The sequence below is a fragment of the Salmo salar genome, chromosome 08 (genome assembly GCF_965601325.2).
Source record: "Salmo salar chromosome 08, fSalSal1, whole genome shotgun sequence".
Taxonomy (NCBI): Eukaryota; Metazoa; Chordata; class Actinopteri; order Salmoniformes; family Salmonidae; genus Salmo; species Salmo salar.
Window position 1 is genome coordinate 307,501 of NC_138298.1, and position 21,148 is coordinate 328,648.

At 39.6% G+C, this 21,148-nt stretch overlaps 29 non-coding genes and 3 pseudogenes across 29 annotated transcripts; all 32 read left to right on the forward strand.

The window, feature by feature from the left end:
• Positions 1-7,445: 7,445 nt before the first annotated feature.
• LOC123734762 (5S ribosomal RNA) lies at positions 7,446-7,564 on the forward strand. Its single transcript, XR_006764947.2, has one exon. It is a non-coding gene; the product is annotated as a 5S ribosomal RNA (ribosomal RNA).
• Positions 7,565-7,973: 409 nt separating this feature from the next.
• Positions 7,974-8,092, forward strand: LOC145853181 (uncharacterized; annotated as a pseudogene).
• A 139-nt stretch (positions 8,093-8,231) lies between these two features.
• Positions 8,232-8,350, forward strand: LOC145851387 (5S ribosomal RNA). Its single transcript, XR_014373238.1, has one exon. It is a non-coding gene; the product is annotated as a 5S ribosomal RNA (ribosomal RNA).
• A 408-nt stretch (positions 8,351-8,758) lies between these two features.
• On the forward strand, positions 8,759-8,877 carry LOC145851998 (5S ribosomal RNA). The gene has a single exon (XR_014373852.1). It is a non-coding gene; the product is annotated as a 5S ribosomal RNA (ribosomal RNA).
• Positions 8,878-9,016: 139 nt separating this feature from the next.
• On the forward strand, positions 9,017-9,135 carry LOC145885521 (5S ribosomal RNA). Its single transcript, XR_014397104.1, has one exon. It is a non-coding gene; the product is annotated as a 5S ribosomal RNA (ribosomal RNA).
• Positions 9,136-9,544: 409 nt separating this feature from the next.
• On the forward strand, positions 9,545-9,663 carry LOC145883913 (5S ribosomal RNA). The gene has a single exon (XR_014395489.1). It is a non-coding gene; the product is annotated as a 5S ribosomal RNA (ribosomal RNA).
• A 409-nt stretch (positions 9,664-10,072) lies between these two features.
• Positions 10,073-10,191, forward strand: LOC145883731 (5S ribosomal RNA). The gene has a single exon (XR_014395307.1). It is a non-coding gene; the product is annotated as a 5S ribosomal RNA (ribosomal RNA).
• Positions 10,192-10,600: 409 nt separating this feature from the next.
• Positions 10,601-10,719, forward strand: LOC145852838 (uncharacterized; annotated as a pseudogene).
• A 139-nt stretch (positions 10,720-10,858) lies between these two features.
• LOC145885523 (5S ribosomal RNA) lies at positions 10,859-10,977 on the forward strand. Its single transcript, XR_014397106.1, has one exon. It is a non-coding gene; the product is annotated as a 5S ribosomal RNA (ribosomal RNA).
• Positions 10,978-11,116: 139 nt separating this feature from the next.
• Positions 11,117-11,225, forward strand: LOC145853156 (uncharacterized; annotated as a pseudogene).
• Positions 11,226-11,634: 409 nt separating this feature from the next.
• Positions 11,635-11,753, forward strand: LOC145884376 (5S ribosomal RNA). Its single transcript, XR_014395954.1, has one exon. It is a non-coding gene; the product is annotated as a 5S ribosomal RNA (ribosomal RNA).
• Positions 11,754-12,162: 409 nt separating this feature from the next.
• LOC145852000 (5S ribosomal RNA) lies at positions 12,163-12,281 on the forward strand. The gene has a single exon (XR_014373854.1). It is a non-coding gene; the product is annotated as a 5S ribosomal RNA (ribosomal RNA).
• Positions 12,282-12,420: 139 nt separating this feature from the next.
• On the forward strand, positions 12,421-12,539 carry LOC145885152 (5S ribosomal RNA). The gene has a single exon (XR_014396732.1). It is a non-coding gene; the product is annotated as a 5S ribosomal RNA (ribosomal RNA).
• Positions 12,540-12,948: 409 nt separating this feature from the next.
• Positions 12,949-13,067, forward strand: LOC145883742 (5S ribosomal RNA). The gene has a single exon (XR_014395318.1). It is a non-coding gene; the product is annotated as a 5S ribosomal RNA (ribosomal RNA).
• A 409-nt stretch (positions 13,068-13,476) lies between these two features.
• Positions 13,477-13,595, forward strand: LOC145852001 (5S ribosomal RNA). The gene has a single exon (XR_014373855.1). It is a non-coding gene; the product is annotated as a 5S ribosomal RNA (ribosomal RNA).
• Positions 13,596-13,734: 139 nt separating this feature from the next.
• LOC145881595 (5S ribosomal RNA) lies at positions 13,735-13,853 on the forward strand. The gene has a single exon (XR_014393168.1). It is a non-coding gene; the product is annotated as a 5S ribosomal RNA (ribosomal RNA).
• Positions 13,854-14,262: 409 nt separating this feature from the next.
• On the forward strand, positions 14,263-14,381 carry LOC145883753 (5S ribosomal RNA). The gene has a single exon (XR_014395329.1). It is a non-coding gene; the product is annotated as a 5S ribosomal RNA (ribosomal RNA).
• Positions 14,382-14,790: 409 nt separating this feature from the next.
• Positions 14,791-14,909, forward strand: LOC145852002 (5S ribosomal RNA). The gene has a single exon (XR_014373856.1). It is a non-coding gene; the product is annotated as a 5S ribosomal RNA (ribosomal RNA).
• A 139-nt stretch (positions 14,910-15,048) lies between these two features.
• On the forward strand, positions 15,049-15,167 carry LOC145881596 (5S ribosomal RNA). The gene has a single exon (XR_014393169.1). It is a non-coding gene; the product is annotated as a 5S ribosomal RNA (ribosomal RNA).
• Positions 15,168-15,576: 409 nt separating this feature from the next.
• Positions 15,577-15,695, forward strand: LOC145883764 (5S ribosomal RNA). The gene has a single exon (XR_014395340.1). It is a non-coding gene; the product is annotated as a 5S ribosomal RNA (ribosomal RNA).
• A 409-nt stretch (positions 15,696-16,104) lies between these two features.
• Positions 16,105-16,223, forward strand: LOC145852003 (5S ribosomal RNA). Its single transcript, XR_014373857.1, has one exon. It is a non-coding gene; the product is annotated as a 5S ribosomal RNA (ribosomal RNA).
• A 139-nt stretch (positions 16,224-16,362) lies between these two features.
• LOC145882558 (5S ribosomal RNA) lies at positions 16,363-16,481 on the forward strand. Its single transcript, XR_014394126.1, has one exon. It is a non-coding gene; the product is annotated as a 5S ribosomal RNA (ribosomal RNA).
• A 409-nt stretch (positions 16,482-16,890) lies between these two features.
• Positions 16,891-17,009, forward strand: LOC145883775 (5S ribosomal RNA). Its single transcript, XR_014395351.1, has one exon. It is a non-coding gene; the product is annotated as a 5S ribosomal RNA (ribosomal RNA).
• Positions 17,010-17,418: 409 nt separating this feature from the next.
• On the forward strand, positions 17,419-17,537 carry LOC145883786 (5S ribosomal RNA). Its single transcript, XR_014395362.1, has one exon. It is a non-coding gene; the product is annotated as a 5S ribosomal RNA (ribosomal RNA).
• A 409-nt stretch (positions 17,538-17,946) lies between these two features.
• LOC145852004 (5S ribosomal RNA) lies at positions 17,947-18,065 on the forward strand. Its single transcript, XR_014373858.1, has one exon. It is a non-coding gene; the product is annotated as a 5S ribosomal RNA (ribosomal RNA).
• A 139-nt stretch (positions 18,066-18,204) lies between these two features.
• LOC145881597 (5S ribosomal RNA) lies at positions 18,205-18,323 on the forward strand. Its single transcript, XR_014393170.1, has one exon. It is a non-coding gene; the product is annotated as a 5S ribosomal RNA (ribosomal RNA).
• Positions 18,324-18,732: 409 nt separating this feature from the next.
• Positions 18,733-18,851, forward strand: LOC145883797 (5S ribosomal RNA). Its single transcript, XR_014395373.1, has one exon. It is a non-coding gene; the product is annotated as a 5S ribosomal RNA (ribosomal RNA).
• A 409-nt stretch (positions 18,852-19,260) lies between these two features.
• On the forward strand, positions 19,261-19,379 carry LOC145852005 (5S ribosomal RNA). Its single transcript, XR_014373859.1, has one exon. It is a non-coding gene; the product is annotated as a 5S ribosomal RNA (ribosomal RNA).
• Positions 19,380-19,518: 139 nt separating this feature from the next.
• Positions 19,519-19,637, forward strand: LOC145881599 (5S ribosomal RNA). Its single transcript, XR_014393172.1, has one exon. It is a non-coding gene; the product is annotated as a 5S ribosomal RNA (ribosomal RNA).
• Positions 19,638-20,046: 409 nt separating this feature from the next.
• LOC145883808 (5S ribosomal RNA) lies at positions 20,047-20,165 on the forward strand. Its single transcript, XR_014395384.1, has one exon. It is a non-coding gene; the product is annotated as a 5S ribosomal RNA (ribosomal RNA).
• Positions 20,166-20,574: 409 nt separating this feature from the next.
• Positions 20,575-20,693, forward strand: LOC145852006 (5S ribosomal RNA). The gene has a single exon (XR_014373860.1). It is a non-coding gene; the product is annotated as a 5S ribosomal RNA (ribosomal RNA).
• Positions 20,694-20,832: 139 nt separating this feature from the next.
• Positions 20,833-20,951, forward strand: LOC145881600 (5S ribosomal RNA). The gene has a single exon (XR_014393173.1). It is a non-coding gene; the product is annotated as a 5S ribosomal RNA (ribosomal RNA).
• The last annotated feature ends 197 nt before the right edge of the window (positions 20,952-21,148 follow it).

Genomic DNA, 21,148 nt, shown 5'->3' on the forward strand with positions numbered 1-21,148 from the left:
AATATAATTTATTGTTTTTTCATTTGGATAGTTTTTAGTTTTGTTTAGTTTTCCCCCCCTGCAGTTTTGCTGCCTGGGGGAGGTTTTTTCGCTCTCATTTTTGATTTACAATGACGGACAACATGGCAACGACAAACGGAACGGACAAGGACAACGAAAATGCGCAACGGAAGGAAAACGAAAAAGGAGGAATGAAATATGGAAAAGAATACACGGTGGCAATTGAGTTGGTGGGAGAAGAAAAGGTGACGACGATGGAATTACTACGAGCAATTAAGGAGACGTGTGGAGAGGTGGTGGGATGCCGAATGAAAGGAGATAAGAAATATGAAATTACGATGAGAAACGGAAAAGGTAAAGAACGGCTAATGGACGGTATACGGATAAAGGACAACAAGATACTGGCGAGAGATGTGAATATTAATGAATTGGTGGTGTCTTTTATGAATCTACCGGTATATATAGAAGATAAAGTGATACTGGACAAGTTGAGAAGCTGGGGAGTAACGGCCGTATCGGAGATAAGGAGGAGAGTTTGGCCTGGAACGGAGGTGGTTGACGGAACAAGGTTCTGTAAAGTTAAATTTACGGAAAAAGTCACATCATTGCCATATTCCACAAAAATTGAGACGCTGGAGGGAGCTGAATACTTCAGGGTGATCCATGACAAGCAGGTCAGAGTTTGTCGATTGTGCATACAACCTGGGCACATAGTTAAAGATTGCCCTGAATTCAAGTGTTTCAAGTGCGGCAATCAAGGCCATTATGCGAGAGAGTGTGTCGGAGAGAAGGAAAGGAATGTTTGTGGAAGATGCAGAAAGAGATTGGCGGAGTGCAACTGTGGAGAAGTTATGACGGGAGAGGGGAGTCAAGTACTATTCGAGGAAGCAGTTGTATCGTCGCAAGAAGGAGAAGAAGATGGAGGAGAGGATGTGGTGGAAGGTGGAGAGACGGAGGAAGGAAGAAGGGAGAGGAAGGAAGACCAGAAGATTAATGAAATTGGGAGCAGTATGGATTCGGAAATAAGAAGATGGAGTTTTCAGGAGGAGAGGGGAAGTGGACTGGGGGGAAGCACGGGGGACTCACGGGTTTTGGGGGAAAGCACAGCACAAACAAGTACCTCGGGGGGTGAAGAAATGGAGAGGGTTTTAACCTGTTGGGTCTAGGGGGCAGCATTTGCACGTCTGGATAAAAAAAATGTACCCGATTTAATCTGGTTACTAATCCTACCCAGTAACTAGAATATGCATATACTTATTATATATGGATAGAAAACACTCTAAAGTTTCCAAAACTGTTTGAATGGTGTCTGTGAGTATAACAGAACTCATTTGGCAGGCAAAACCCTGAGACATTTTCTGACAGGAAGTGGATACCTGATGTGTTGTATTGACTTTAAACCTATCCCATTGAAAAACACAGGGGTTTAGGAATATTTTGGCACTTCCTATTGCTTCCACTAGATGTCACCAGCCTTTACAAAGTGTTTTGAGTCTTCTGGAGGGAGATCTGACCGAACAAGAGCCATGGAACGGTGATGTCCCATTAGACACCTGGCGCGCTACTTCATGTTGGGTACCCTCGTTCCAATACGTTATAAAAGGCTATGCATTCGTCCACCTTGAATATTATTCATGTTCTGGTTAAAAAAGGCCCTAATGATTTATGCTATACAACGTTTGACATGTTTGAACGAACGGAAATATATTTTTTCCCCTCGTTCATGACGAGAAGTCCGGCTGGCTTACATCATGTGCTAACGAGACGGAGATTTTTGGACATAAATGATGAGCTTTTTTGAACAAAACTACATTCGTTATGGACCTGTGATACCTGGAAGTGACATCTGATGAAGAGAATCAAAGGTAATGGATTATTTACATAGTATTTTCGATTTTAGATCTCCCCAACATGACGTCTAGTCTGTATCGCAACGCGTATTTTTCTGGGCACAGTGCTCAGATTATTGCAAAGTGTGATTTCCCAGTAAGGTTATTTTTAAATCTGGCAAGTTGATTGCGTTCAAAAGATGTAAATCTATAATTCTTTAAATGACAATATAATATTTTACCAATGTTTTCTAATTTTAATTATTTAATTTGTGACGCTGACTTGACTGCCGGTTATTGGAGGGAAACGATTTCCTCAACATCAATGCCATAGTAAAACGCTGTTTTTGTATATAAATATGAACTTGATAGAACTAAAAATGCATGCATTGTCTAACATAATGTCCTAGGAGTGTCATCTGATGGAGATTGTAAAAGGTTAGTGTATCATTTTAGCTGGTTTTATGGTTTTGGTGACCCTGTCTTTGACTTGACAAAACATTACACACAACTCTTGTAAATGTACTGTCCTAACATACTCTAAATTTATGCTTTCGCCGTAAAACCTTTTTGAAATCGTAAAACGTGGTTAGATTAAGGAGATGTTTATCTTTCAAATGGTGTAACATAGTTGTATTTTTGAAAAATTTGAATTTTGACATTTATTTGGATTCAAATTTGCCGCTCTTGAAATGCACCTGCTGTTGATGGAGTGCACCACAGGTGGCACGCTAGCGTCCCACCTAGCCCCAAGAGGTTAAGTTTATTGACAATAACGGAGACGGGTATGAACACGGGGAACACAACGAACATTCCAGAAACGGCGATGAACACGGGGAGCACAACGACGACTACACATGAGACGGAGATGAACATTCCAGAAACGGCGGAGAACACGGGGAGCACAACGAACATTCCAGAATCGGCGATGAACACGGGGAGCACAACGGACGAGGGTGTAAAGAAGAAAAGTTGGCTGGATGAAATGGACTTGGAGGAGATATCGGACTCGGATGATGGGGAAAAGTTTGAAAGAATGAGAGGAGGATACAGGAAGAGGAAAGCAGCGGAGGGGGGGGAGAGAAAGGGTGGAAGAGGAAAGAAACTGGATAAAAGGTAGAGGATAATGAAATTATATTTTATAATTTTATTATTTATTAGTATGGTAACAATAATGTCGATAAATGCGAATGGGTTGAGAACAATAGGAAAATTTAATAGAATAGTACACATAAAGAATTCTGATATTTTATGTATTCAAGAGACGCACTGGGATAATATGTGTGTTTTAGAAATTCAGAAAATATGGAGGGATTTTATTTATGTAAACAATGGTAGGGGGAATTCATGTGGGGTTGCAATTTTAATAAGGAAGGATGTAGTAGAAAATGTGAAGAAGATATATAATGATAATAATGGGAGGATTTTAATTTTAGATTTTGAATATATGAGTAGGGTTTTTAGGATTATAAATATTTATGCGCCGAATAATGAAACAGAGAGAAGGAATTTATTTTTAGAATTAGCGAAATGGTGCAAGGGAAACTGTATTTTAGTTGGGGATTTTAATGTAAAAATGGATAGACTAGATATGACAAGGGGAGCTATTTTTAGAAGTGATGTATCTAGGGGGGTTTTAAGGAAAATGATGGTTGAAAACAATTTAATTGATATATGGAGGGAGGAGAATCCGAATAAGAGAGAATTTTCTAGAAGGCAGGTGGTTTTAGGGGAATTGAAACAGACACGGATAGATTTGGTTTTAGTAAATGAAGGGTTAAGGAATTTTATGAAGGATATTAAATATATTTTTACAACTTTTAGTGATCATGCTGGGTTAACATTTTCGGTGGGGTTAGATAAGGAAAGGAAAGGGGGGGGAATATGGTGTATGAATGCAGGGTATCTAGGTGATGAGGAATACGGGAAACAACTTAAATCTTTGATAGAAGATGAAATGGAGGATAAGCAAAAAGGGAATGATAAGTGCAAGTGGTGGGAAAATGTTAAGGAAAAAATAAAAGTTTTTAGTATGAGATATGCAAGGAAGAAGAGGAGTAGGATGATAAGAGCAGAAAATTATTTAAGAACAAAATTGAATGAAGAAATGAAGAAATGTGATAGTGATCCTGATTATACTATTGAAAGGTTTTTAGATTTAAAAACAAAATTGAGCAAATGTGAAATAGATAAGTGTAAGGGTGCAATTATTAGAAGTAGGGCAAAATATGTTTTAGAAGGGGAGAAATGTACCTCGTTTTTTCTTGGTTTAGAAAAAACTAAACAGACGAAATCATATATTAGTGAGATTGAAAATGTAAAGGGTGAAGTGGTAAATGATTATGTTGAAATATTAGAAACTGTACAGAATTTTTATAAGGATTTATTTAAGAAAGGGGAGGTGGATGAGGGGTGTGTAAAAGAGATTTTAAGTAGTGTGGATGTGCAAATTGGTGTTGAAGATAAGCAAATGTGTGATAGGAAGATAACAATGGATGAAGTGAAAGATGCAATTAAGGGTTTACAAATAAATAAAAGTCCTGGAGTAGATGGACTAATTGCAGAGTTTTATAAAATGTATGAAAGTATTTTAGCACCTATTTTATTAGAAGTATATCAATATATGGAAGACAATGATACTGTTTCAGATTCCATGGTGACAGGGCTGATATCGATTTTATATAAAAATAAGGGGAGCAAACTGAAACTAGAAAATTATAGGCCAATTAGTTTATTAAACTCAGATTATAAGATTTTAGCTAAGATACTGGCAAATAGGATGAAGATGGTTTTAAATGATATTATAGCACCTACACAAAATTATAGTGTGCCTGGAAGAGATATAGCAGATACCATAACTACACTTAGAGATGTGATAAATAAAATGAATAGTGACAAGATGGGGGGGATTGTTTTAAGTATAGATTTTAATAAAGCTTTTGACAGGGTGGAACATGATTTTATGTTTAGGGTACTGGAAAAGTATGGGTTTGGAAATGGTATAATAAGATGGATAAAATTATTATATAGAAAGGCTAAAAGTAGGGTTAAATGTAATGGGGTTTTAACAGATTATTTTATTCTTGAGAGGTCAGTGAGACAGGGGTGCCCTTTATCAGCTTTATTGTTTGTTTTATCGGTAGAACCCTTAGCGGCATACCTTAAAAAAGATCATTTTATAAATTGTGTAGAGACTCCGCAAGGAGGTTTTAGTTTAATTCATCAATATGCAGACGATACCACAATTACAGTCAGAGATGAGGGAAGTGTTAAAAGGGTGATGGAGTGTTTTAAAGTATATGAGAAAGCCTCAGGAGCTAAAGTGAATATGGAAAAGTCAGTAATAATGTATGTTGGGAAGAATAATGAGGGGACTTTTCCTTTTAAGGTGGTAAATGATTATTTTAAGGTGTTAGGTGTGTTTTTAGGGGTGAAGGAACAAGAAGCTAGGGATCTGACATGGAGTGGGGTTATAAATAAAGTTAGGAAGGTAGTAAATATGTGGAGGGGGAGGGCTTTGAAATTAAAAGGGAAAGTAATTGTTGTAAATTCCTTGCTGATGTCAATTTTTATTCATGTCATGAACGTTTTAGATGTACCAGAATGGGTTTTATCTGAAATGAATACGATTTTAGTTGATTTTTTATGGGATGGGAAAGGAGCGAAAATTTCTTTTAAAACATTGATTGCAGGATATGAGGAGGGGGGTTTGAAGTTGGTGGATTTAAATGTAAGGAAAAAAGCAATTAGAGTTAAAATGGTACGGAAATATTTATATGGTGAACTAGATTATGGATGGAAAAGATTTTTTAAGGAGTATTTGCAGGAGGTTGGGAGGATGGGGGACAATGGTTTATTGATGTGCATGAAAAAAGAAATGTTAAGTAATATACCATTGTTTTATAGAGAAGTGTTTGAAGCTTGGGGGGAGTTTTTACCAAATATTTATTATGAGTGTACCATTTTAGACAATATTTTAAATCAGCCAATTTTCTTAAATCCCAAGATACAATATAATAATAAGATGTTGTTTTGTAAATATTTTATGAGGGCTGGGATGAGACAGATTGGGGATATTTTATACGAGGTCATTCCAGGGTTTCTTACTGTACAAGCGATCTATGATAATGTTTGTGAAGTAGAAGATGAAATAAGTAAAACTACAATAGAAAATATGTATAAGAGAATTTTAGGGTGTATTCCTGAAGAATGGGTGCTTTTAATAAATACAGAGGTGGTTGAGAGAGCTAAGGGTTTACCGGTTTTATATTATGAAAGTAATGGGGAGAAACATGTTTTATCAGGTTTGAAAGTTAAAAAGATTTATGAAAAATGTATTTTAAGAGAGATAAAAGCTCCTGCTTCAGAAAAAGTGTGGTCTAGGGTATTTGTAAATATAGATGTAAAATCAATATGGAAGAATGTCAATGTCAAATATAATTCTATAGAATGTGAAGATAATGATTTTAAATTGAAACATAATAGGTTTTTTACGAACGTGGTTTTACATCAAATAAATAGAGACATTAAAAGAGAATGTGATATTTGTGGTACGGAGGTGGAAAATTTTATGCACTTTTTTATTGAATGTAGTAGATTACAAGGGTTTCATGAGTTTATAAAGGGGCTTTTAGAACAACATTGGGGAGAAGATATTGTAAATGGGATTGAGTGGAGGAGGTTGTTTCTATTTGGTATAAATGGGAAAAGCAAAGTTTTTAATATTAATTTGATGAATTTTGTTCTTAGCCATGCTAGATACGCTGTAAGACAAAGAAGGAATTTAGGACATTATGAAGGGAAAATTGTGAGTGTGGAGGTTTTATTTAAAAGTATTTTAGAGAAAGATATTGAACTAATATATAAATATGGAGGATGTAATTTTGAAAAACTGTTTGTGTGGGGGAGCACTTTTATCGAAATTGATCAAAATGGAAAACTTGCTTTTAATTATTAATTGGTTTTAGTGGATGATTGTGTTTTTTAATTGGTTTTATTTTCTTTTCTTTTTTGATTTTGTAAAAGGATGAATTGTTCATCCTTTTTATTATTATTGTTTGAATATTGTAAATATTATGTGTTTTTTCATAATAAAAGATAAAAAAAAAAGGTACGCCCGATCTCGTCTGATCTCGGAAGCTAAGCAAGGTCGGGCCTGGTTAGTACTTGGATGGGAGACCACCTGGGAATACCAAGTGCTGTAATCATTTTGTCCACGAGGGTGTGCTCTTGCACTATTTCATCAGCAACACTGCCTTGTAGTAAGCATTTAATGATGAATTGACTAAATGCAGCTTCCTGCCTTTTTAATAGGATCAAATTTCCTTGTGTTTTCAATTAGCATCTGCCTTGTATTTATAAGACAAACAAGAATATTGTTGCTGAATGCAGCTTGTGTGTGCTTTATGCTCCTTTGCCCTGTTCAAATGATGAAAGGAAATAAAGTTTGTATTTTATCCAACTACCTGTGCTAAAAAGTGATGGGAACAGTGTTTATAATTTCTTCTACTTTTTCAGTGACACAAAGTTCAAGCTGCTTATCTAATTGGTGAAAATGCAATGTCTGTTTATCAGACTCATTTTGACTATATATGTTGTAGCAAGAGATTGTTTCTCGCTTACGGCCATACCAGCCTGGGTACGCCCGATCTCGTCTGATCTCGGAAGCTAAGCAAGGTCGGGCCTGGTTAGTACTTGGATGGGAGACCACCTGGGAATACCAAGTGCTGTAATCATTTTGTCCACGAGGGTGTGCTCTTGCACTATTTCATCAGCAACACTGCCTTGTAGTAAGCATTTAATGATGAATTGACTAAATGCAGCTTCCTGCCTTTTTAATAGGATCAAATTTCCTTGTGTTTTCAATTAGCATCTGCCTTGTATTTATAAGACAAACAAGAATATTGTTGCTGAATGCAGCTTGTGTGTGCTTTATGCTCCTTTGCCCTGTTCAAATGATGGAAGGGAATAAAGTTTGTATTTTATCCAACTACCTGTGCTAAAAAGTGATGGGAACAGTGTTTATAATTTCTTCTACTTTTTCAGTGACACAAAGTTCAAGCTGCTTATCTAATTGGTGAAAATGCAATGTCTGTTTATCAGACTCATTTTGACTATATATGTTGTAGCAAGAGATTGTTTCTCGCTTACGGCCATACCAGCCTGGGTACGCCCGATCTCGTCTGATCTCGGAAGCTAAGCAGGGTCGTGCCTGGTTAGTACTTGGATGGGAGACAGCCTGGGAAAACCAAGTGCTGTAAGCATTTTGTCCACGAGTGTATGCTCTTGCACTATTTCATCAGCAACACTGCCTTGTATTAAGCATTTAATGATGAATTGACTAAATGTCTGTTTTATCAGACTCACTTTGACTATATATGTTGTAGCAAGAGATTGTTTCTCGCTTACGGCCATACCAGCCTGGGTACGCCCGATCTCGTCTGATCTCAGAAGCTAAGCAGGGTCGGGCCTGGTTAGTACCTGGATGGGAGACCGCCTGGGAATACCAGGTGCTATAAGCATTTTGTCCACGAGGGTGTGCTCTTGCACTATTTCATCAGCAACACTGCCTTGTAGTAAGCATTTAATGATGAATTGACTAAATGCAGCGTCCTGACTTTTTAATAGGAATAGGATCCTTGTGTTTTCAATTAGCATCTGCCTTGTATTTATAAGACAAACAAGAATATTGTTGCTGAATGCAGCTTGTGTGTGCTTTATGCTCCTTTGCCCTGTTCAAATGATGGAAGGAAATAAAGTTTGTATTTTATCCAACTACCTGTGCTAAAAAGTGATGGGAACAGTGTTTATAATTTCTTCTACTTTTTCAGTGACACAAAGTTCAAGCTGCTTATCTAATTGGTGAAAATGCAATGTCTGTTTATCAGACTCATTTTGACTATATATGTTGTAGCAAGAGATTGTTTCTCGCTTACGGCCATACCAGCCTGGGTACGCCCGATCTCGTCTGATCTCGGAAGCTAAGCAGGGTCGTGCCTGGTTAGTACTTGGATGGGAGACCGCCTGGGAAAACCAAGTGCTGTAAGCATTTTGTCCACGAGGGTATGCTCTTGCACTATTTCATCAGCAACACTGCCTTGTATTAAGCATTTAATGATGAATTGACTAAATGTCTGTTTTATCAGACTCACTTTGACTATATATGTTGTAGCAAGAGATTGTTTCTCGCTTACGGCCATACCAGCCTGGGTACGCCCGATCTCGTCTGATCTCGGAAGCTAAGCAGGGTCGGGCCTGGTTAGTACCTGGATGGGAGACCGCCTGGGAATACCAGGTGCTATAAGCATTTTGTCCACGAGGGTGTGCTCTTGCACTATTTCATCAGCAACACTGCCTTGTAGTAAGCATTTAATGATGAATTGACTAAATGCAGCGTCCTGACTTTTTAATAGGATCAAATTTCCTTGTGTTTTCAATTAGCATCTGCCTTGTATTTATAAGACAAACAAGAATATTGTTGCTGAATGCAGCTTGTGTGTGCTTTATGCTCCTTTGCCCTGTTCAAATGATGAAAGGAAATAAAGTTTGTATTTTATCCAACTACCTGTGCTAAAAAGTGATGGGAACAGTGTTTATAATTTCTTCTACTTTTTCAGTGACACAAAGTTCAAGCTGCTTATCTAATTGGTGAAAATGCAATGTCTGTTTATCAGACTCATTTTGACTATATATGATGTAGCAAGAGATTGTTTCTCGCTTACGGCCATACCAGCCTGGGTACGCCCGATCTCGTCTGATCTCGGAAGCTAAGCAGGGTCGGGCCTGGTTAGTACTTGGATGGGAGACCGCCTGGGAATACCAGGTGCTGTATGCATTTTGTCCACGAGGGTGTGCTCTTGCACTATTTCATCAGCAACACTGCCTTGTAGTAAGCATTTAATGATGAATTGACTAAATGCAGCTTCCTGCCTTTTTAATAGGATCAAATTTCCTTGTGTTTTCAATTAGCATCTGCCTTCTATTTATAAGACAAACAAGAATATTGTTGCTGAATGCAGCTTGTGTGTGCTTTATGCTCCTTTGCCCTGTTCAAATGATGAAAGGAAATAAAGTTTGTATTTTATCCAACTACCTGTGCTAAAAAGTGATGGGAACAGTGTTTATAATTTCTTCTACTTTTTCAGTGACACAAAGTTCAAGCTGCTTATCTAATTGGTGAAAATGCAATGTCTGTTTATCAGACTCATTTTGACTATATATGATGTAGCAAGAGATTGTTTCTCGCTTACGGCCATACCAGCCTGGGTACGCCCGATCTCGTCTGATCTCGGAAGCTAAGCAGGGTCGGGCCTGGTTAGTACTTGGATGGGAGACCGCCTGGGAATACCAGGTGCTGTAAGCATTTTGTCCACGAGGGTGTGCTCTTGCACTATTTCATCAGCAACACTGCCTTGTAGTAAGCATTTAATGATGAATTGACTAAATGCAGCTTCCTGCCTTTTTAATAGGATCAAATTTCCTTGTGTTTTCAATTAGCATCTGCCTTCTATTTATAAGACAAACAAGAATATTGTTGCTGAATGCAGCTTGTGTGTGCTTTATGCTCCTTTGCCCTGTTCAAATGATGAAAGGAAATAAAGTTTGTATTTTATCCAACTACCTGTGCTAAAAAGTGATGGGAACAGTGTTTATAATTTCTTCTACTTTTTCAGTGACACAAAGTTCAAGCTGCTTATCTAATTGGTGAAAATGCAATGTCTGTTTATCAGACTCATTTTGACTATATATGATGTAGCAAGAGATTGTTTCTCGCTTACGGCCATACCAGCCTGGGTACGCCCGATCTCGTCTGATCTCGGAAGCTAAGCAGGGTCGTGCCTGGTTAGTACTTGTATGGGAGACCGCCTGGGAAAACCAAGTGCTGTAAGCATTTTGTCCACGAGGGTATGCTCTTGCACTATTTCATCAGCAACACTGCCTTGTATTAAGCATTTAATGATGAATTGACTAAATGTCTGTTTTATCAGACTCACTTTGACTATATATGTTGTAGCAAGAGATTGTTTCTCGCTTACGGCCATACCAGCCTGGGTACGCCCGATCTCGTCTGATCTCGGAAGCTAAGCAGGGTCGGGCCTGGTTAGTACCTGGATGGGAGACCGCCTGGGAATACCAGGTGCTATAAGCATTTTGTCCACGAGGGTGTGCTCTTGCACTATTTCATCAGCAACACTGCCTTGTATTAAGCATTTAATGATGAATTGACTAAATGTCTGTTTTATCAGACTCACTTTGACTATATATGTTGTAGGAAGAGATTGTTTCTCGCTTACGGCCATACCAGCCTGGGTACGCCCGATCTCGGAAGCTAAGCAGGGTCGGGCCTGGTTAGTACCTGGATGGGAGACCGCCTGGGAATACCAGGTGCTGTAAGCATTTTGTCCACGAGGGTGTGCTCTTGCACTATTTCATCAGCAACACTGCCTTGTAGTAAGCATTTAATGATGAATTGACTAAATGCACCGTCCTGACTTTTTAATAGGATCAAATTTCCTTGTGTTTTCAATTAGCATCTGCCTTGTATTTATAAGACAAACAAGAATATTGTTGCTGAATGCAGCTTGTGTGTGCTTTATGCTCCTTTGCCCTGTTCAAATGATGGAAGGAAATAAAGTTTGTATTTTATCCAACTACCTGTGCTAAAAAGTGATGGGAACAGTGTTTATAATTTCTTCTACTTTTTCAGTGACACAAAGTTCAAGCTGCTTATCTAATTGGTGAAAATGCAATGTCTGTTTATCAGACTCATTTTGACTATATATGATGTAGCAAGAGATTGTTTCTCGCTTACGGCCATACCAGCCTGGGTACGCCCGATCTCGTCTGATCTCGGAAGCTAAGCAGGGTGGGGCCTGGTTAGTACCTGAATGGGAGACCGCCTGGGAATACCAGGTGCTGTAAGCATTTTGTCCACGAGGGTGTGCTCTTGCACTATTTCATCAGCAACACTGCCTTGTAGTAAGCATTTAATGATGAATTGACTAAATGCACCGTCCTGACTTTTTAATAGGATCAAATTTCCTTGTGTTTTCAATTAGCATCTGCCTTGTATTTATAAGACAAACAAGAATATTGTTGCTGAATGCAGCTTGTGTGTGCTTTATGCTCCTTTGCCCTGTTCAAATGATGGAAGGAAATAAAGTTTGTATTTTATCCAACTACCTGTGCTAAAAAGTGATGGGAACAGTGTTTATAATTTCTTCTACTTTTTCAGTGACACAAAGTTCAAGCTGCTTATCTAATTGGTGAAAATGCAATGTCTGTTTATCAGACTCATTTTGACTATATATGTTGTAGCAAGAGATTGTTTCTCGCTTACGGCCATACCAGCCTGGGTACGCCCGATCTCGTCTGATCTCGGAAGCTAAGCAGGGTCGTGCCTGGTTAGTACTTGGATGGGAGACCGCCTGGGAAAACCAAGTGCTGTAAGCATTTTGTCCACGAGGGTATGCTCTTGCACTATTTCATCAGCAACACTGCCTTGTATTAAGCATTTAATGATGAATTGACTAAATGTCTGTTTTATCAGACTCACTTTGACTATATATGTTGTAGCAAGAGATTGTTTCTCGCTTACGGCCATACCAGCCTGGGTACGCCCGATCTCGTCTGATCTCGGAAGCTAAGCAGGGTCGGGCCTGGTTAGTACCTGGATGGGAGACCGCCTGGGAATACCAGGTGCTGTAAGAATTTTGTCCACGAGGGTGTGCTCTTGCACTATTTCATCAGCAACACTGCCTTGTAGTAAGCATTTAATGATGAATTGACTAAATGCACCGTCCTGACTTTTTAATAGGATCAAATTTCCTTGTGTTTTCAATTAGCATCTGCCTTGTATTTATAAGACAAACAAGAATATTGTTGCTGAATGCAGCTTGTGTGTGCTTTATGCTCCTTTGCCCTGTTCAAATGATGGAAGGAAATAAAGTTTGTATTTTATCCAACTACCTGTGCTAAAAAGTGATGGGAACAGTGTTTATAATTTCTTCTACTTTTTCAGTGACACAAAGTTCAAGCTGCTTATCTAATTGGTGAAAATGCAATGTCTGTTTATCAGACTCATTTTGACTATATATGTTGTAGCAAGAGATTGTTTCTCGCTTACGGCCATACCAGCCTGGGTACGCCCGATCTCGTCTGATCTCGGAAGCTAAGCAGGGTCGGGCCTGGTTAGTACTTGGATGGGAGACCGCCTGGGAATACCAGGTGCTGTAAGCATTTTGTCCACGAGGGTGTGCTCTTGCACTATTTCATCAGCAACACTGCCTTGTAGTAAGCATTTAATGATGAATTGACTAAATGCACCGTCCTGACTTTTTAATAGGATCAAATTTCCTTGTGTTTTCAATTAGCATCTGCCTTGTATTTATAAGACAAACAAGAATATTGTTGCTGAATGCAGCTTGTGTGTGCTTTATGCTCCTTTTCCCTGTTCAAATGATGGAAGGAAATAAAGTTTGTATTTTATCCAACTACCTGTGCTAAAAAGTGATGGGAACAGTGTTTATAATTTCTTCTACTTTTTCAGTGACACAAAGTTCAAGCTGCTTATCTAATTGGTGAAAATGCAATGTCTGTTTATCAGACTCATTTTGACTATATATGTTGTAGCAAGAGATTGTTTCTCGCTTACGGCCATACCAGCCTGGGTACGCCCGATCTCGTCTGATCTCGGAAGCTAAGCAGGGTCGTGCCTGGTTAGTACTTGGATGGGAGACCGCCTGGGAAAACCAAGTGCTGTAAGCATTTTGTCCACGAGGGTATGCTCTTGCACTATTTCATCAGCAACACTGCCTTGTATTAAGCATTTAATGATGAATTGACTAAATGTCTGTTTTATCAGACTCACTTTGACTATATACGTTGTAGCAAGAGATTGTTTCTCGCTTACGGCCATACCAGCCTGGGTACGCCCGATCTCGTCTGATCTCGGAAGCTAAGCAGGGTCGGGCCTGGTTAGTACCTGGATGGGAGACCGCCTGGGAATACCAGGTGCTGTAAGCATTTTGTCCACGAGGGTGTGCTCTTGCACTATTTCATCAGCAACACTGCCTTGTAGTAAGCATTTAATGATGAATTGACTAAATGCACCGTCCTGACTTTTTAATAGGATCAAATTTCCTTGTGTTTTCAATTAGCATCTGCCTTGTATTTATAAGACAAACAAGAATATTGTTGCTGAATGCAGCTTGTGTGTGCTTTATGCTCCTTTGCCCTGTTCAAATGATGGAAGGAAATAAAGTTTGTATTTTATCCAACTACCTGTGCTAAAAAGTGATGGGAACAGTGTTTATAATTTCTTCTACTTTTTCAGTGACACAAAGTTCAAGCTGCTTATCTAATTGGTGAAAATGCAATGTCTGTTTATCAGACTCATTTTGACTATATATGATGTAGCAAGAGATTGTTTCTCGCTTACGGCCATACCAGCCTGGGTACGCCCGATCTCGTCTGATCTCGGAAGCTAAGCAGGGTCGGGCCTGGTTAGTACTTGGATGGGAGACCGCCTGGGAATACCAGGTGCTGTAAGCATTTTGTCCACGAGGGTGTGCTCTTGCACTATTTCATCAGCAACACTGCCTTGTAGTAAGCATTTAATGATGAATTGACTAAATGCACCGTCCTGACTTTTTAATAGGATCAAATTTCCTTGTGTTTTCAATTAGCATCTGCCTTGTATTTATAAGACAAACAAGAATATTGTTGCTGAATGCAGCTTGTGTGTGCTTTATGCTCCTTTTCCCTGTTCAAATGATGGAAGGAAATAAAGTTTGTATTTTATCCAACTACCTGTGCTAAAAAGTGATGGGAACAGTGTTTATAATTTCTTCTACTTTTTCAGTGACACAAAGTTCAAGCTGCTTATCTAATTGGTGAAAATGCAATGTCTGTTTATCAGACTCATTTTGACTATATATGTTGTAGCAAGAGATTGTTTCTCGCTTACGGCCATACCAGCCTGGGTACGCCCGATCTCGTCTGATCTCGGAAGCTAAGCAGGGTCGTGCCTGGTTAGTACTTGGATGGGAGACCGCCTGGGAAAACCAAGTGCTGTAAGCATTTTGTCCACAAGGGTATGCTCTTGCACTATTTCATCAGCAACACTGCCTTGTATTAAGCATTTAATGATGAATTGACTAAATGTCTGTTTTATCAGACTCACTTTGACTATATATGTTGTAGCAAGAGATTGTTTCTCGCTTACGGCCATACCAGCCTGGGTACGCCCGATCTCGTCTGATCTCGGAAGCTAAGCAGGGTCGGGCCTGGTTAGTACCTGGATGGGAGACCGCCTGGGAATACCAGGTGCTGTAAGCATTTTGTCCACGAGGGTGTGCTCTTGCACTATTTCATCAGCAACACTGCCTTGTAGTAAGCATTTAATGATGAATTGACTAAATGCACCGTCCTGACTTTTTAATAGGATCAAATTTCCTTGTGTTTTCAATTAGCATCTGCCTTGTATTTATAAGACAAACAAGAATATTGTTGCTGAATGCAGCTTGTGTGTGCTTTATGCTCCTTTGCCCTGTTCAAATGATGGAAGGAAATAAAGTTTGTATTTTATCCAACTACCTGTGCTAAAAAGTGATGGGAACAGTGTTTATAATTTCTTCTACTTTTTCAGTGACACAAAGTTCAAGCTGCTTATCTAATTGGTGAAAATGCAATGTCTGTTTATCAGACTCATTTTGACTATATATGTTGTAGCAAGAGATTGTTTCTCGCTTACGGCCATACCAGCCTGGGTACGCCCGATCTCGTCTGATCTCGGAAGCTAAGCAGGGTCGGGCCTGGTTAGTACTTGGATGGGAGACCGCCTGGGAATACCAGGTGCTGTAAGCATTTTGTCCACGAGGGTGTGCTCTTGCACTATTTCATCAGCAACACTGCCTTGTAGTAAGCATTTAATGATGAATTGACTAAATGCACCGTCCTGACTTTTTAATAGGATCAAATTTCCTTGTGTTTTCAATTAGCATCTGCCTTGTATTTATAAGACAAACAAGAATATTGTTGCTGAATGCAGCTTGTGTGTGCTTTATGCTCCTTTTCCCTGTTCAAATGATGGAAGGAAATAAAGTTTGTATTTTATCCAACTACCTGTGCTAAAAAGTGATGGGAACAGTGTTTATAATTTCTTCTACTTTTTCAGTGACACAAAGTTCAAGCTGCTTATCTAATTGGTGAAAATGCAATGTCTGTTTATCAGACTCATTTTGACTATATATGTTGTAGCAAGAGATTGTTTCTCGCTTACGGCCATACCAGCCTGGGTACGCCCGATCTCGTCTGATCTCGGAAGCTAAGCAGGGTCGTGCCTGGTTAGTACTTGGATGGGAGACCGCCTGGGAAAACCAAGTGCTGTAAGCATTTTGTCCACGAGGGTATGCTCTTGCACTATTTCATCAGCAACACTGCCTTGTATTAAGCATTTAATGATGAATTGACTAAATGTCTGTTTTATCAGACTCACTTTGACTATATACGTTGTAGCAAGAGATTGTTTCTCGCTTACGGCCATACCAGCCTGGGTACGCCCGATCTCATCTGATCTCGGAAGCTAAGCAGGGTCGGGCCTGGTTAGTACCTGGATGGGAGACCGCCTGGGAATACCAGGTGCTGTAAGCATTTTGTCCACGAGGGTGTGCTCTTGCACTATTTCATCAGCAACACTGCCTTGTAGTAAGCATTTAATGATGAATTGACTAAATGCACCGTCCTGACTTTTTAATAGGATCAAATTTCCTTGTGTTTTCAATTAGCATCTGCCTTGTATTTATAAGACAAACAAGAATATTGTTGCTGAATGCAGCTTGTGTGTGCTTTATGCTCCTTTGCCCTGTTCAAATGATGGAAGGAAATAAAGTTTGTATTTTATCCAACTACCTGTGCTAAAAAGTGATGGGAACAGTGTTTATAATTTCTTCTACTTTTTCAGTGACACAAAGTTCAAGCTGCTTATCTAATTGGTGAAAATGCAATGTCTGTTTATCAGACTCATTTTGACTATATATGATGTCGCAAGAGATTGTTTCTCGCTTACGGCCATACCAGCCTGGGTACGCCCGATCTCGTCTGATCTCGGAAGCTAAGCAGGGTCGGGCCTGGTTAGTACTTGGATGGGAGACCGCCTGGGAATACCAGGTGCTGTAAGCATTTTGTCCACGAGGGTGTGCTCTTGCACTATTTCATCAGCAACACTGCCTTGTAGTAAGCATTTAATGATGAATTGACTAAATGCACCGTCCTGACTTTTTAATAGGATCAAATTTCCTTGTGTTTTCAATTAGCATCTGCCTTGTATTTATAAGACAAACAAGAATATTGTTGCTGAATGCAGCTTGTGTGTGCTTTATGCTCCTTTGCCCTGTTCAAATGATGGAAGGAAATAAAGTTTGTATTTTATCCAACTACCTGTGCTAAAAAGTGATGGGAACAGTGTTTATAATTTCTTCTACTTTTTCAGTGACACAAAGTTCAAGCTGCTTATCTAATTGGTGAAAATGCAATGTCTGTTTATCAGACTCATTTTGACTATATATGTTGTAGCAAGAGATTGTTTCTCGCTTACGGCCATACCAGCCTGGGTACGCCCGATCTCGTCTGATCTCGGAAGCTAAGCAGGGTCGGGCCTGGTTAGTACTTGGATGGGAGACCGCCTGGGAATACCAGGTGCTGTAAGCATTTTGTCCACGAGGGTGTGCTCTTGCACTATTTCATCAGCAACACTGCCTTGTAGTAAGCATTTAATGATGAATTGACTAAATGCACCGTCCTGACTTTTTAATAGGATCAAATTTCCTTGTGTTTTCAATTAGCATCTGCCTTGTATTTATAAGACAAACAAGAATATTGTTGCTGAATGCAGCTTGTGTGTGCTTTATGCTCCTTTTCCCTGTTCAAATGATGGAAGGAAATAAAGTTTGTATTTTATCCAACTACCTGTGCTAAAAAGTGATGGGAACAGTGTTTATAATTTCTTCTACTTTTTCAGTGACACAAAGTTCAAGCTGCTTATCTAATTGGTGAAAATGCAATGTCTGTTTATCAGACTCATTTTGACTATATATGTTGTAGCAAGAGATTGTTTCTCGCTTACGGCCATACCAGCCTGGGTACGCCCGATCTCGTCTGATCTCGGAAGCTAAGCAGGGTCGTGCCTGGTTAGTACTTGGATGGGAGACCGCCTGGGAAAACCAAGTGCTGTAAGCATTTTGTCCACAAGGGTATGCTCTTGCACTATTTCATCAGCAACACTGCCTTGTATTAAGCATTTAATGATGAATTGACTAAATGTCTGTTTTATCAGACTCACTTTGACTATATATGTTGTAGCAAGAGATTGTTTCTCGCTTACGGCCATACCAGCCTGGGTACGCCCGATCTCGTCTGATCTCGGAAGCTAAGCAGGGTCGGGCCTGGTTAGTACCTGGATGGGAGACCGCCTGGGAATACCAGGTGCTGTAAGCATTTTGTCCACGAGGGTGTGCTCTTGCACTATTTCATCAGCAACACTGCCTTGTAGTAAGCATTTAATGATGAATTGACTAAATGCACCGTCCTGACTTTTTAATAGGATCAAATTTCCTTGTGTTTTCAATTAGCATCTGCCTTGTATTTATAAGACAAACAAGAATATTGTTGCTGAATGCAGCTTGTGTGTGCTTTATGCTCCTTTGCCCTGTTCAAATGATGGAAGGAAATAAAGTTTGTATTTTATCCAACTACCTGTGCTAAAAAGTGATGGGAACAGTGTTTATAATTTCTTCTACTTTTTCAGTGACACAAAGTTCAAGCTGCTTATCTAATTGGTGAAAATGCAATGTCTGTTTATCAGACTCATTTTGACTATATATGTTGTAGCAAGAGATTGTTTCTCGCTTACGGCCATACCAGCCTGGGTACGCCCGATCTCGTCTGATCTCGGAAGCTAAGCAGGGTCGGGCCTGGTTAGTACTTGGATGGGAGACCGCCTGGGAATACCAGGTGCTGTAAGCATTTTGTCCACGAGGGTGTGCTCTTGCACTATTTCATCAGCAACACTGCCTTGTAGTAAGCATTTAATGATGAATTGACTAAATGCACCGTCCTGACTTTTTAATAGGATCAAATTTCCTTGTGTTTTCAATTAGCATCTGCCTTGTATTTATAAGACAAACAAGAATATTGTTGCTGAATGCAGCTTGTGTGTGCTTTATGCTCCTTTTCCCTGTTCAAATGATGGAAGGAAATAAAGTTTGTATTTTATCCAACTACCTGTGCTAAAAAGTGATGGGAACAGTGTTTATAATTTCTTCTACTTTTTCAGTGACACAAAGTTCAAGCTGCTTATCTAATTGGTGAAAATGCAATGTCTGTTTATCAGACTCATTTTGACTATATATGTTGTAGCAAGAGATTGTTTCTCGCTTACGGCCATACCAGCCTGGGTACGCCCGATCTCGTCTGATCTCGGAAGCTAAGCAGGGTCGTGCCTGGTTAGTACTTGGATGGGAGACCGCCTGGGAAAACCAAGTGCTGTAAGCATTTTGTCCACGAGGGTATGCTCTTGCACTATTTCATCAGCAACACTGCCTTGTATTAAGCATTTAATGATGAATTGACTAAATGTCTGTTTTATCAGACTCACTTTGACTATATACGTTGTAGCAAGAGATTGTTTCTCGCTTACGGCCATACCAGCCTGGGTACGCCCGATCTCGTCTGATCTCGGAAGCTAAGCAGGGTCGGGCCTGGTTAGTACCTGGATGGGAGACCGCCTGGGAATACCAGGTGCTGTAAGCATTTTGTCCACGAGGGTGTGCTCTTGCACTATTTCATCAGCAACACTGCCTTGTAGTAAGCATTTAATGATGAATTGACTAAATGCACCGTCCTGACTTTTTAATAGGATCAAATTTCCTTGTGTTTTCAATTAGCATCTGCCTTGTATTTATAAGACAAACAAGAATATTGTTGCTGAATGCAGCTTGTGTGTGCTTTATGCTCCTTTGCCCTGTTCAAATGATGGAAGGAAATAAAGTTTGTATTTTATCCAACTACCTGTGCTAAAAAGTGATGGGAACAGTGTTTATAATTTCTTCTACTTTTTCAGTGACACAAAGTTCAAGCTGCTTATCTAATTGGTGAAAATGCAATGTCTGTTTATCAGACTCATTTTGACTATATATGTTGTAGCAAGAGATTGTTTCTCGCTTACGGCCATACCAGCCTGGGTACGCCCGATCTCGTCTGATCTCGGAAGCTAAGCAGGGTCGGGCCTGGTTAGTACTTGGATGGGAGACCGCCTGGGAATACCAGGTGCTGTAAGCATTTTGTCCACGAGGGTGTGCTCTTGCACTATTTCATCAGCAACACTGCCTTGTAGTAAGCATTTAATGATGAATTGACTAAATGCACCGTCCTGACTTTTTAATAGGATCAAATTTCCTTGTGTTTTCAATTAGCATCTGCCTTGTATTTATAAGACAAACAAGAATATTGTTGCTGAATGCAGCTTGTGTGTGCTTTATGCTCCTTTTCCCTGTTCAAATGATGGAAGGAAATAAAGTTTGTATTTTATCCAACTACCTGTGCTAAAAAGTGATGGGAACAGTGTTTATAATTTCTTCTACTTTTTCAGTGACACAAAGTTCAAGCTGCTTATCTAATTGGTGAAAATGCAATGTCTGTTTATCAGACTCATTTTGACTATATATGTTGTAGCAAGAGATTGTTTCTCGCTTACGGCCATACCAGCCTGGGTACGCCCGATCTCGTCTGATCTCGGAAGCTAAGCAGGGTCGTGCCTGGTTAGTACTTGGATGGGAGACCGCCTGGGAAAACCAAGTGCTGTAAGCATTTTGTCCACAAGGGTATGCTCTTGCACTATTTCATCAGCAACACTGCCTTGTATTAAGCATTTAATGATGAATTGACTAAATGTCTGTTTTATCAGACTCACTTTGACTATATATGTTGTAGCAAGAGATTGTTTCTCGCTTACGGCCATACCAGCCTGGGTACGCCCGATCTCGTCTGATCTCGGAAGCTAAGCAGGGTCGGGCCTGGTTAGTACCTGGATGGGAGACCGCCTGGGAATACCAGGTGCTGTAAGCATTTTGTCCACGAGGGTGTGCTCTTGCACTATTTCATCAGCAACACTGCCTTGTAGTAAGCATTTAATGATGAATTGACTAAATGCACCGTCCTGACTTTTTAATAGGATCAAATTTCCTTGTGTTTTCAATTAGCATCTGCCTTGTATTTATAAGACAAACAAGAATATTGTTGCTGAATGCAGCTTGTGTGTGCTT